Source organism: Oryx dammah, unplaced genomic scaffold, assembly GCF_014754425.2.
Source record: "Oryx dammah isolate SB20612 unplaced genomic scaffold, SCBI_Odam_1.1 HiC_scaffold_5, whole genome shotgun sequence".
Classification (NCBI taxonomy): domain Eukaryota; kingdom Metazoa; phylum Chordata; class Mammalia; order Artiodactyla; family Bovidae; genus Oryx; species Oryx dammah.
The window spans coordinates 85,716,455-85,731,524 of NW_024070189.1; positions in this window are offsets into that span (position 1 = coordinate 85,716,455).

Here is a 15,070-nt window from a genome sequence, read left to right on the forward strand (position 1 = left end):
TTGTAAGTCTGGAGTAAGGCATTCGTTTCTGCATCTCTAGGAAGCTTTCAGCTGATACCAATGCTGCTGACCCCAGGACCATTGTTTGAATAATAAGGTGTTTGAGGATTGTATTTTTACAAACATTTGATACCCCTAAACTTTGGCCATATATTAAGGCTCACTTTATTTGTAGCCTTTGTCTACAGATTTGCATCTTGGCATTTCAACACAGGAGTACCTTAAATGAGACCATGTCTTTCAGAACCATCTGTTGCCACCTAATGACAGCTTAGAAAAACAGTGAAGTCTTGTTAGAAAATCATACCATACATATAGAATAACTGTATCTTTACAGAAAGATAAATATCTTTAGAGGAAATTATCAAAACTGATTTTCCACAAAGTTTCCAGAAACATTGTGACTCTCCAATAGAATTAAGTTAGATCTTCGAAATTTTTCTTTTGTGTGTCTCACTCTACACTCATCATTCCCCACCTGTGGAGTAATGAAATAAACAGAGGCTTCAGAGTTAGACATAGCTTAGGAAATAACTTTGGATTTCAATTTATTATCTGTCAAGTGAAACATACTCTTTACTACCACATAAGTCCTATTTTATTTGGAACACTTACTAAAAATATAAGGGCTGCATAGCAGAAGCCATAGATTGTAGAAAACTTCGGATGTTTTCATTTATTCATTTGGTATTGCCAAATTCAAGGAAGCAAGAGAGTGTCTAAGACCAAGTCTGACTTGGAGAAAGAATCTTAAGGCTGATTTTTTTCACTACAGATAAATTCTTTAATTCTTTTATTATTTCACCCCCTTCAAACAATACTCAGCTGTAACCATCTGTTTCCATATGAAGGGAACATAGAGGAAGAAGTAAGATTCTTCCAGAGATTTTTTTAACCAGAGATTTTTGCTATTTATGATTTGTTCTGAAACTCTTATTCTCTCTTAATCTGATTGAAATTATAACATTTCATAATTTTCATTATTTGCCTATAAACTCTGAAGAAATCTGGCTTATCATGGTGCCCTGAGTCAAACCATAAAATCTATTTCAATATTACTCCTTAGCATAATTAATAATATTTAACTCAGTGGTGATCTCTCTTGAAGTTTAATAATATAAAAAAAGATTTTAATTCTTGAGGAAAAGAAATTAAGGAAACAGACACATTTTTACAATGATATAGTGTGTTTTCTCCCTCTGCTACCAGAGTGTGTGTGTGTGTATGTGTGTGTATAAAAAATTGTGCTATGACAATGCACTACTGCCTTTGCCTGGGTCTTCTAAAGTAGAACTGGAGGCAAGAATTAGGTTGGCAGTAATTTGGGAGGAAAGTACAAGCCTTAGGCATTGAGAGTGAGGAAAAATGAAAATGAAGCAAGGAATATAATGTGATACATACAGCAAGTCAGTAGGCAAACTTGTTTACTTGGGCAAGTACAGTACTTCTAAGGAACGACTACAAAAGGAACTGAACTTGGAATAATCTATAGGAGAGAGAAAAAAGAGGTGAAAAACTAATTCCATTCAGAAGGAACTAATTTAGTTCCTTCCTGTTTCCCCTTTCCTAGTGGTCACTATTAGTTCCATGGGGACTAATAAGGTTCCTGGATTGCATCATCTGGCCTTTCAGCAGCCACTCAAATAATGAGGTTCTGTAATCTACAGTGGTGTTTAATCCAAATTTGAAAATATGTAGCAGGAATACCTGGTACAGGTGGGACACTGACCAAGAGAGAGAAAGAAAGAGGCAGTTGCTAGAAACCTAGTGAGAACTCCACCTTAGGATATCCAGATATTACAGACTGTTTCACACAGTAATGTGTATAGCAGTTTAGTAACTTATCTGGAGTTTTAGTTAAAATCAGGCTTTTTAATAATCATAATGTCATTTGTTTATCCATCTGTTGGGAAATATTTCTATTGCCAAAATTCTTTGATAGTGTTATCTATAAGATTTCTGGGATAATTTTACATAAATTGTGTATCTGCAGACAAGCATGAAAATGCTCTCTTGGTTAGCACTATATGGCAAATGAAAATAATTTTAAATACTTAAAGAATGCTGAAAGTTCTTTAAGAAATGGAACTAGTTATTTTCTGGGTAAATACTTTGTAAAAGTTTTGCACCTCGGTGTAGGGAGTGAGGAATGCAGATGCTGACTTTGAGGTTTCCTTTGATGACTAAATGACCAAACTGAGTGACAGAAAGGACCAAGTTGATAATGCATTTAATCTGTTTTAAGCCTATGCCATTTTAATATCTCTAAGACCTCTGAGTATAATTTTTGTATACTCCATGAGTTCTTAATGAGCTGGTCTCACAATTTTACAAGCACATTTGTTTGTGATTTCAGCAGAAAGCTAAGATTTCAATGTTGGATTTTTATTGTGCTTCTGTAATATTTCAGATCACTTCATGGGAAATAGATGGGGAAACAGTGGAAACAGTGTCAGACTTTATTTTGGGGGGCTCCAAAATCACTGCAGATGATGACTGCAGCCATGAAATTAAAAGACGCTTACTCCTTAGAAGAAAAGTTATGACCAACCTAGATAGTATATTCAAAAGCAGAGACATTACTTTGCCAACAAAGGTCCATCTAGTCAAGGCGATGGTTTTTCCAGTGGTCATGTATGGATGTGAGAGTTGGACTGTGAAGAAAGCTGAGCGCCGAAGAATTGATGCTTTTGAACTACATATAAAATTATTTTTATAAATTATTCTACATATAAAATTATTTGTGGTGTTGGAGAAGACTCTTGAGAGTCCCTTGGACTGCAAGGAGATCCAACCAGTCCATTCTGAAGGAGATCAGCCCTGGGATTTCTTTGGAAGGAATGATGCTGAAGCTGAAGCTCCAGTACTTTGGCCACCTCATGCGAAGAGCTGACTCATTGGAAAAGACTGTGATGCTGGGAGAGATTGGGGGCAGGAGGAGAAGGGGACGGCCGAGGATGAGATGGCTGGATGGCATCACGGACTCGATGGATGTGAGTTTGGGTGAACTCCGGGAGTTGGTGATGGACAGGGAGGCTTGGCTTGCTGTGATTCATGGGGTCGCAAAGAGTCGAACACGACTGAGCAACTGAACTGAACTGAATATTTCAGACTGAATACAGTCCACAAGAGGTCTCTGAGATTAAACAAAAATAAATGGTGTAATGCAGTGAGATAGACAACAAGCATCTGTTACCTGATTATAGAACGGAGCACTGTTTTTAGGGACAAATCAGAACTTCTGGGAAAAGCTCTGAAGTAGAGACATGAACTTCTATAAAGTATATGAAATTAGACATGCTGATGGTTCTGCCATGTATTCTAGCTGGGGGAATATTTCTGCCAACTTTGAAATTTGCTTAAAAAATGAATACTTCTAACTTGAGAAAAACTCTACTATTTGAATTTAGTGTTCATGCAGGGTAGAAAAAAAGATCTTTATTCTACCAAGATATTTTATAAATTAATCACATGATACTTTACTTCTTCCAGAATGGCAGACTTGGTTGTCGAGGAAATTCTTGCAACAGAACAATACATTTTAAGGAAGAGGAAAACCTGAAATGTGAAGGAACTAGTGAGAAATGAAATGGAAAATATATGTAAACCTAAACAAATATTGTGTATATATATATAGACAAGAGAATGAAAATATAGAATAGCAACAGCTTGTACATTAGGTAGGGATGATTGTATTTATAGTGGTTTATGAGTTGTGTCTTATTCTGAAGAAGAATTAATAAATTATCCAATATTAGAATTTGGTTGTAAAGTTCAAAGATAAAAGGTAAAAGAAATGAAGGATACATGTTTCTAAAACAGTAAGAAGAAAAGACAAAAGCAATAGTATAGAAAAATAGGACAAACAGAAAAAGTTAAGATTACAAGTATGTTTGAATAGATTAACAACCTCAGTAAAAATGAATTATACAGAAATCTGCAAAAGGGAAAAGTAGAAATTAGAGTTTAGATATATAATTTGAAAGAGCACCAGTAGGCCTGTGAACAATGAATAACATAGAATGTTGCTCACCCCACAGTTCTGTGATGGTTAAGTTGTACCCTACCTACAGCCATCGCTGACTGACAGTACACTCAGAGAAGATACTAAGACAGGAACAGGCGCTTTGGACAAGCAGGCCTTTGGTTATATGTGTTTCTCAGGAAGAATTTTAATAAACCCAGATTCTCGCATCTTCCAGTACATACGAAAGCATGAAGATCTTGAGATAGCTGTTCTTTGTGAATAGCAGTAATCTTTCACCAAGATGTATGCATGAAAAGTGAAAAAAGTGAAAGTCACTCAGTTGTGTCTGACTCTTTGTGATCCTACAGACTGTAACCCACCAGGCTCCTTTGTCCATGGAATTGTTCAGGCAAGAATACTGGAGTGGGTAGCCATTCCGTTCTCCAGGGATCTTCTGGACCCAGGAACAGAACCAGGGTTTTCTGCACTGCAGGCAGATTCTTTACTGTCGCAGCCACCAGGGAAGCCCTTGACTACATGTATTTCCCAGCTAAAAATCATATATAAACTGGCTTTCCTCTACCTCTTTGGAACAGTTTCTCACCTAGGCTGTAATCCTCAGCAAGGCCCTGAATACAAGTTAAACTCACAACTCTAATGTTGGGCAGTTTTCTTTAAGTTGACCAGTGATCATGATAATAAAACCATTAGTATCCAGATAAATAAGAAACAAATATTTTTGAAAAATATCAAAGAAACTGTAAATAGATATATATCCTCTCTGTATTTATGGAAAAAACACAAAATCATAAGTAAATTCTCCTCCAAAATTTTTAAATTCAAAGCAATTCTATCAGCATTACAGCAGATTTTATATGGAACTTAAAAATCTCTTCTGCAGTTTATATGGACATAGCCAAAGATTGGCAAAGACCTCCTGAAGAAAGAAGATTATGTGACAACTTTCCCTATGGAAAAGTATTTGTATTGTTATCACAATACAAATTATAATAAGGTATCTGTTGGTTCAGGCTGGGATGACATTTGACATAGTTTAATGAATCATGTGATGCAGATACTGAACAATCAGAATAGACTCTGACCATCAGAAAACAGATCTAAAAAATCAGAACAAATAAGAGCAGATATCTTGTACTGGTACATGTGTGCTGAATAACAGTAATGCCTTTGACCCAAAATTTGATATGATTTCCTGTGTCAAAGGAAACATATTGGAAAGTGGGAACAATCAGTGCGGATCTTCCATCAAAAAGAGCTGGCCGATCTTCCTGGCTTCTCACAGGAAAAACACGCTTGTAAATATTGACGGTGACTGTCCCCCGTAACTTTGCCAGATGTCTTATCTTGTCCTTTCCAATCCATAATGATTTACCAAGAGCTTCTTTCTTAATTTAAACTTAAGTATTTAGTTCCATTCCTTGTCCTGTGGCAGTTCTAAGAATGAGTTTCACTTAGACTTTGCAGCCTGAAGAACTATGTAGTTTGGGGGAAATGCTAACTATTTTATTTAAACAGGCTGAATTGATACATTTTTCTAAAAGCAAGTGATGGTCCTCTCCTCGGTTTTCACACGGCATCCAGCTGTTCTTGGCAGGTATTGTCTTGTCTCAGGAAACAGTGATTGATATATTAGGAAATGGCTTTGACAATAGCCTAGAGTGGCGCATGTGAAATTGAATTGCCTCTGTAATTTTCTTTTCTTATTCCTTTATTATGTGGTTTCCAGGAAATGGTAAGGATAGAAACACTACCAATTTCTACTATTCAATGATTAATGAAATTTAAAGTGAGTCAGTTATAAAGAGTCAAAATTAAAGTATCTCCAAGGTTTAGGTTAATGTGAAAATGACCCAACATTTTGAGTCTTAATATAAAAATAAATATTGTAAATATTTTATTTCATTTTAACCACATACACCCCTCACAGGAACATATTTGTAAAAACATGTTTCTATTTCACAAGAAAGCAGTGAACATAAATATGAAATGTAGTATACTCTGAGTTGATGTACAGAATTACAAAGAGAAACAAAACATCAGTTAGCCAAGCTAAAGCCACTTTTTCAGGAATTCCCTTTTACCTGTAGTTTTGAATGAGGGTTGGCCACAGGAGACATGGTGAGATTTAGAGGGCAGAAATGGATCAGCTGCCCTTAGCTCCTATGGTCGGTGTAGGGTACCACATGTAACTAGGACATGCTGCTGTTGGTCTTTAACCCATCTCTTTGGGATGAGGCAGCAACCAGTGAAGCTGCTAACCTTGACCACTATATTTGACCACACTTCCTTTGCCATTAGACACATTCTTTCCCTCCTGTGAGAGGAGTTTAGTCTCCCTTTACCTCCTTCCCTGGTGGTGGTTTCCTTAGAAGGGACTGTGGATCTTTCTAAGGACTTCTCATTGTTTTAGAGCTATAACTCAGGTATCCCAAAGGATAAAGTATAATTTGTGAGGAGTCTCAAACACCAAAAATTCCAAGATCTTGCTAATTTATATTGATAACATGTCTAAGGTATATGAGGGTGGTCACCAAGGAACATTGCATCAGAATAGATGGAATATAAAGCTGGACTCGGCTGAATTTGCTAATATGGATGCACTAAAAAGAAGTTGTGGGTTCATTGTGTTAACCTGGACCACTCGGAGTAACTCTCACAATTTCTTCTGTTGGTTGACTGAAACTTGGACCCAAAGTTGACCCACATTAAAGGAAAAGTTGAGTTGCCAAACTTTTGGTGAAGGATAGAGATCAGTATCTAAAGGTGTAAGGATATCAGAACTCTAAAGTGGATTTATCATATGTTAATAACTCCCAAACCTAGCTCCTAACCTTTTCTTCCAGAAGGGTCTGAAGAACCATCCCTTCATCAAGGTGGTGAGAAATAAGCATCAACATCCTTGAAGGTCTCTGTTGCAGCTGTTGTTGGTAGGTGATATGTGGCATTAGAAACTGCTGTCAGTCAAACTCTAGGCTCGATTTCAGTGGAGATAATAGGACCCCAGAGTGCTAGAGGTCAAGTGGTAGCACAAAATTGCCAGAAAGAAGTAGGATGTAGTCACAGGCAGCAGAGAGTGAGTAAGTATAGTGGTTTGATCCTTAGAGATTGCTGGTATTGGCTAATTGATTCAGCTGTTCCAGATCTGAACTATATGAAGAAATCTATAAAGTGTTACCTGATTTGAACGACCAGGCAGTTTCTAGTTCGGTAAACAAATCTGAATTAATCCCTTCAGCTATCCCCAACCTTAGGCCAATTCAACTATACCTGACCATTGAATGGAAGAGAGGACCCTGTTATATTACCCTGCACTATTAACAATTATACTGGTAAAGACAGGATCTCCCTTTGCCCTTGTACTACTCAGCCTCGACCAGTGTTACATTAATCCCTGTTGTATGCTGCTGCTGCTGCTAAGGCTCTTCAGTTGTGTACGACTCTGTGCCACCCCAGAGACGGCAGCCCACCAGGCTCCCCCGTCCCTGGGATTCTCCAGGCAAGAACACGAGTGGGTTGCCATTTCCTTCTCCAATGCATGAAAGTAAAAAGTGAAAGTGAAGTCACTTAGTCATGTCCAACTCTTAGCGACCCCATGGACTGCAGCCTGCCAGGCTCCTCCGTCCATGGGGTTTTCCAGGCAAGAGTACTGTTGTATGCTATCTTTATATAAAATTTTGATATTTTATTCATCACAGAGTTTTGCAGTAATTTGATTTTTAAAGTAGTTTATTAAAATGTTTATCTTGATGACTAAGCATTTGTGTGTGTGTGTGTGTGTGTGTGTGTGCATGCTGTATGGCAGAGTCGTGTCTGACTCTGACACCATGGACTATAGCCTGCAAGGCTCCTCTGTCCATGGAATTTTCCAGGCACAAGTACTGGAGTGGGTTGCCATTTCCTACTCCAGGGAATCTTCCTGGCTCAGGGAATTGAACCTGCATCTCTTGCGTCTCCTGCATTGGCAGGCAGATGCTTTACCACCTGCGCCACCCGGGAAATTTCTTGGCTCTCCATGAAGTTTTGTACCAAGGACTAGTGTCTCAGTCAGTTCCCAGCCTTGTATCTGGCTCTTTCCAGATCTCTTCCAGCTTTTCTGCTTCTGGGCCAGACACATGTGCAGTTCTGTAATAAACTCCCAATTTCTTCTGGAGCTCTCCTGCATGGTTGAGATTGGAGGTGATGAGAGAGAGAGAGAGAGAGAGAGAAAGAGAATCATTAAATTTTGACCATGTGATTTCAGTTTGTTGGTGTTTCAGATTCTATTTCTCCTCATTCTCCCCTGCTTCATGTTGTGCTTTTCAAGCCAAATTCTGGTCCTGCTGACTGACCGTAAATTCAGGCCCACCACCAGACACAGAAGTAACAGCTTTTCGTAGATTTCTTCACCAGATCCCACAGTTGTGTAAGATCTAATCTCTGTACTAAACCCTTTATTCCGTATTGCTCGTAACAGCCCTGCTTCTCTGCTTCAGCCCTAACTAATGCACCCTCAGAGTGCCTGGTGATTTTTTCTTTATTTTTCCTTTAAACGTTCCTCTGGTACTTCCTGAACACTGAATTTTTTGGTTCCACCCTGATAGCTTGCCAGATATGTACTGACGTCTTTGAACTTCGGCAGCTTATATTGCTTGAGTTCTTTGCCAGCAGAATTTTTAGCTCTCATTTACATAAGCATCTGGCAGATTCTTTCTGACTGTTCAACAGATGTGACCAGGCATATCTGGCTTTCTTTTTGTCAAGCTGACTACCTAATATTTCACAACTCTTTGAAATGCAACCCCAATTAATAAATAACCTAGGATATGTCCTTTAAAACTACTCAGATAAGTAGATACTCTCTCCTATGTATTGCCCTACCAAGGGCTTGAAAGTTAGTTTTTTTGTCTGTAATCGTACTTCTCACCAGCATATTTCTTTTGTAGGTGGAAGATCTGTTCCTCAAAAAAAATATGATTTTCTAGACTTACCATCTGTATTAACTTTCTTGGGTTGCATAACAAAGTGCTGCAAGACGGGGTGGCTTAAAACAAGAGAAATTGTCTCATAGTTCTGGAGGCAACAAGTCCAAAATCAAGGTGTTGGCAGGCCCACCCTTCCTCTGAAACCAGAGGAATCCTTCCTTGCCTCTTGGTACTCCTGGTGGCTTGCCAGCAGTCATTGGTGTTCTTTGGCTTATAGCTCCAGTCTCTTAAGTTCATCATCACATGGCTGACTGTGTGTGTGTGTGTGTACACGTACCTAGCTTCTAAACATTTCTTCCTATTAGGTACCTAATAGCATCATTGTCAGCCTCCTTGGCCCTATCTTGCAGCATCCTTAAAATGTGGTGCTAAGTAAGTTTTGATCAGAGCAGAAAATAGTGGAATTATTATTCTATTCTCATATTCCCTACATTATTTCACTTATGCAATGAATATTCATTGAGCTTCTATCCCACGTCTCATGTTTTGCTTGTGTTGAGGATACTCTAGAGTGGAAAAGAGACAAAGCTCCTGTCTTCACGGAGTGTACATTCTAATTAGGGATGGTGGTAGACAGTCAGCACCCAGACTTATGCTAGAATTCCGATTATCTCAAAGTGCTGTGAGCAGGGTAATTGAAAAGCAGTGATGGGAGTGTTATTTGAGAATGTCGTTGAGAAAGCAAGCAAAAAGACTCTCAGGTGGGAGTGTGGTGTATATGGGGAATTGAAGGTACAGCAGGGAGGCCAGGCTGGCTGGAGTACACAAAGGAATGCCAGGAAAGAAGGAAGGAGAGGTCATCACAGCCGCATCCACAGCAGGATTGTGGACTTTTGTCCTAGACGTGAATTTAGTTGAAGGGTTTTAAGCATCCGAGTCACATGATACAACATTTTAAAAGGTGACTCCAGCTGCTGTATTAGAATAGGCTCTTGTAGAACTCTGAAGAGAAAGCAGACACATCTATTTTGAAGCCATTTACAATAGTGCAGTTGAGAGAGAATTATCACATGGACTGATGTGATAGCCATAGCGGTAATAAAGAGGTCAGATCCGGGATGCGGTTTGAAGACATAGGCCTTCAGGATTTGCTGATGGATTCAAGCATAAATGAGGGAAAAAGGAAAGTGAAAGGAAAGGAGAGTGAAGTCGCTCAGTCATGTCCGACTCTTTGCGACCCCATGGACTGTAGTATACAAGGCTCCTCCGTCCATGGGATTTTCCACGCAAGAGTACTGGAGTGGGGTGCCATTTCCTTCTCCAAAATGAGGGAAAAGATGACTATCAAATAGACCTCTAGTACTTAGAGTTTTCAAAGAAAAAGAGGCCCCTTTGGAGGATATTGAGAAGAAGTGGCCTGTGAAGCAAAATGAGTCTCAGAGTGAGGAAAATAGCAAAAGGCAAATAGAGAAGATGTATTCAAAAGGAGGATGTTGTCAACTGGATATGTGCTCCTGTTAGGTCAGGTAGCATAAGGACAAAGAAATGACCATTGGAGGTCATTGGTGAGGTGGCATGAACAGTCTCTATGGAATTTGAAGAGGAAGTGTGAGCTGAGGTAAAATTGTGAATGAAGACAACCGTTATTACCATCACGACTGCAGTCCAAATTATTGTCGAAACACATACGCATGAGTTTCATTTCCACAAGTTAACTCCTTTCAGATTGTCTACCAGCTGTTCTTGAAGCTTTCCAGATGGCTGATGGGCATGTACCCAGCAGCAATTTCCCAAATGGTTGTCCGCTCAGCCGCCTTATCTGTTCTCTGCTGACTAGTTATAAATATTAGTTGTCATAAAAACTAGATGAGACACAACACGTTCCAAAGATACTTTATATAAATTTTCATAAAAACTAGGAAATTAGGTTCATTTCAGATTCCCTACCCCTTTCTTTGCCACGATGACTTCATAGGTAGTGTTGGATCTTAATACTTTCTTCAGGAGGTATATATTATTTGGTTATTCCTTTCTTCCTAATGTTGCAGCAGCAAACTGTTATTTTTGAGTTGTCATATTTTATTTCCATGATTTGGAGGTATCCAGTAGTTTTACTTTAATGCCTAACTTTATTTTTACAATTTTAAAAAATTGAGGTGTAGTTGATGTACAATACTTTGTAAGTTTCAGGTGTACCACACAGTAATTCACCGTTTTAAAAGGTTATATTGCATGTATACTTATTATAAAATATTGGCCATAGTCTGTGTGTTGTATTCTAAATCCTTGTAGGTTGTTTATTTTATATGCTAGTTTGTATCTCTTAATCCTGCACCCCTCCTTTGCTCCTCTTCCTTCCCCTCTCCCCGCTAGTACCACTAATTTATCCTCCAAATCTTTGAGTCTGTTTTGTTATATTCACTAGTTTGTCGTACTTTTTAGATTGCACATATAAGTGCAATGTCGTACAGTATTTTTTTTTCACTCAGTATAATACCCTTCACGTCCATCCATGTTGTTGCATCAGGCAAAATTTCATTCTTTTTTATTTACGATTGAGTAGTGTTCCTTTGTGTGAATACACACACAGCACAGCTTCTTTATCCATTCATCATTCATGTTGATGGACACTTAGATTGCTTCCATATATTGGCAATTATAAGTAATGCTGCTGTGAACATTGGGGTGCATGTATCTTTTTGAATAGTTGCTGTTATTTAGTCACTAAGTTGTGTCTGACTCTTTTGCAACCCATGAACTGTAGCCTGCTAGACTCCTCTGTTCATGAGATTTCCTGGGCAAGAATACTGAAGTGGGCTGCCATTTCCTTCTCTAGGGGATCTTCCCGACCCGCAGATTGAACCCAGGTCTCCTGCGTTGGCCGGTGGGTTCTTTACCACTGAGCCACCAAGGAAGCCCATCCTATTTTAATTAGTGTCTTTTTTTTTTTTTTTTCAGAATTTTTACCCCGGAGTGAAATTGCTGGGTCACATGGTAGTTCTATTTTTACGTTTTGAGAAACCTTCATCCTGTTTTCCACAGTAGCTGCACCAATTTGCATTCCTACCAACAGTGTATGAGGGTTCCCCTTCATATCCTTGCCAACATTTGTTACTGTGGGTTTTCTTTTTATTATACCCATTCTTAAAGGTGTGAGGTGACACCTCATTGTTGTTTTGACTTGCATTTATCTTATTACTAGTGATACTGAGCATCTTTTTCTGTACCTGTTGGCCATCTGTATGTCTTCAGAAAAATGTCTTCTGCTCATTTCTTTAATGAAGTCTTTTTTCTTTGTTGAATTTTGTGAGCTGATTACATATTTTTGGATATTAACCCCTTATTGGTCATATAATTTTCAAATACTTTTTCCCCTTTAGAAGGTTGTCTTTTCATTTCACCATTGGTTTCCTTTGCTGTGCAAACGATTTTAAGTTTAATTAGGTCCCATTTGTTTTATTTTTGCTTTTATTTTCTTTGTTTTAGGAGACAGATCAAAAAATATTGCTATGATTTATATCAAATTGTGTTCTGCCTATATTTTCTTCTAGGAGTTTCAGATCTCACATTTAGCTCTTTAATCCATTTTGATTTTATTTTGTGTATTGTATTAAAGGATATTCCAATTTCATTCTTTTACATGTAGCTGTTCCGTTTTCCCAACACACTTATTGAACAGACTGTCTTTTTTCCACTGTATATTATTGCTTCCTTTGTCATAGATTAATTGACCATAAATGTAAGGGTTTATTTCAACTCTCTATTCTGTTTTATTGATCTATGTGTCTGTTTATGTGCCAGTACCATATTGGTTTGATTATTGTAGTTCTAAAGTCAGAGAGTGTGATACCTTCAGCTCTGTTCTTTCTCAAGATATTTTTTGGCTATTTGGGGGCTTTTGTATTTCCATACAAATTAGAAAACCATTTATTCTAGTTCTGTGAAAAATGTTCATGCTAGTTTTGATAGGGATTACATTGAATTTGTAGATTGCCTTGGGTAGTATGGTCATTTTAGAAATATTCATTCTTATAATCAGTGAACATGGAATATCTTTCCATCTGTTAGAGTTGTCTTCAATTTCTTTCATAAGTGTGTTGAAGCTTTTTGAGTACAGGTCTTTTACCTCTTTGGCTGGGTTTATTTCTGGGTATATTATTCTTTTTGGTGCAATTATAAATGGAATTGTTCCCTTTTTCTTTCTGATAGTTCATTGTTAGTATATATAAATGCAAGAGATTTATGTATATTCATTTTGTATCTTGCAAATTTACCAAATTCATTGATGAACTCTAAATGGTTTTTTGGTGACATCTTAAGGATTTTCTGTGTAGAGTATCATGTTATCTTAATGCCATGTCAGATTTTCAGTGGATGCAGACTACATTTTCTTAGTTGTGGTTTGTCACTATAGTTCATTGAAATTTTGTATACATCAGTAAGTCACATTGCTCTCTTTTATCCAGAAGACTCTGGAGAAAATGCTTTGGTAAATCAAGATGGACCATTTCAAAAAAAATTCCTCTGCTTTAGATATTCTAGCCAGTTAATCTCTGCTGGTGTTCAGTAATCGGTGCATCCTTTTCATAATTAAAAGACACTTACTCCTTGGAAGAAAAGTTATGACCAACCTAGACAGCATATTCAAAAGCAGAGACATTGCTTTGCCGACTAAGGTCTGTCTAGTCAAGGCAACGGTTTTTCCAGTGGTCATGTATGGATGTGAGAGTTGGACTGTGAAGAAGGCTGAGCCCTGAAGAATTGATGCTTTTGAACTGTGGTGTTGGAGAAGACTCTTGAGAGTCCCTTGGACTGCAAGGAGATCCAACCAATCCATCCCAAAGGAGATCAGTCCTGAGTGTTCATTGGAAGGACTGATGCTGAAGCTGAAACTCTGATACTTTGGCCACCTGATGCGAAGAGTTGACTCATTGGAAAAGACTCTGATGCTGGGAGGGATTGGGGGCAGGAGGAGAAGGGGACAACAGAGGATGAGATGGCTGGATGGCACCACTGACCTGATGGACATGAGTTTGGGTGAACTCCGGGAGTTGGTGATGAACAGGGAGGCCTGGCGTGCTGCAGTTCACAGGGTCGCAAAGAGTCGGACACAACTGAGTGACGAACTGAACTGTTGTTATTGTTGTTCAGTTGCTAAGTCGTGTCCAGCCTTTTGCAGCCCCATGGACTGCAGCACACCAGGCTTCCCTGTCTTTCACTATCTCCCAGAGTTTGCTCAAATTCATGTCCATTGAGTCCTTGATAGAGCCATTCTATTTGATATTCATTTTTAGAGTGCTAATCAGGATCAACACTTAACACATTGGTATAAAGCTTCAGGAAACCACTTTTCACCCCAATTTAGAAACTTTTGACCAGTTTCCCAAACTTCATTTATCTTTATAAAAATGTAAAAATTAGCTAATGACTTATAATTACATCTGCAAATCTTTCCATTCTTCTTAAATATGATTTTGTGGGGAAGGTGACTTCTAATCTCTAATTTCATGTCTTCTGACCTATGATTGGCTCTTTATAATGTGTTCTCTATGCTTTCCAATTTGAATATGACTCTTTGTTGGCAAAAGAAGGAAACAAAATAGGAACAGAGTAGTACTCCTTGTTTATCTCTCCAAGTTATAATGTAGCAAATGATCTTTCCTACCTGTTGTTTATAGTCTCCTTTACTCACCTCCTCCCTCCATTCTCCTTTCAGTATAAGCATCATGTGCACAGGAACTTTTCTGCATCCCTTGCTGCATTTTTAGCACCTGGGTCAGTTCAGACACCAGTAGAAGCTCAAAGAATAGTGAAGGAGTGAAACTCTTTTAGTAGCATTTTGGTTATGCTTTAGAAATTTTTATTGTATTAGAGAAATTTTACAATAAAATTTCCTGAGAAATCTTGAAACCTTGTACTGCTGTTTCTCGTAAGTTCCATACATAATCCTTCCATGTGAAACTTTTCTTATTTAAGAACATATTTTGACTTTATTAATTATAGTAAATAACCCTAAGAGATATTAGTAACCCCCAAATGAATTCTTAATAACACCTATTTGATTGCTGAACATGTCATAGATTTTCCTCAGTTAGCTTCAGTCCGGCCTCGGACCCTGCTCTCTGGAGAGTCTTGGTCAAAATTCTCTGAGGACTGTCGGTTTGACTTCTAGCTCAGATAT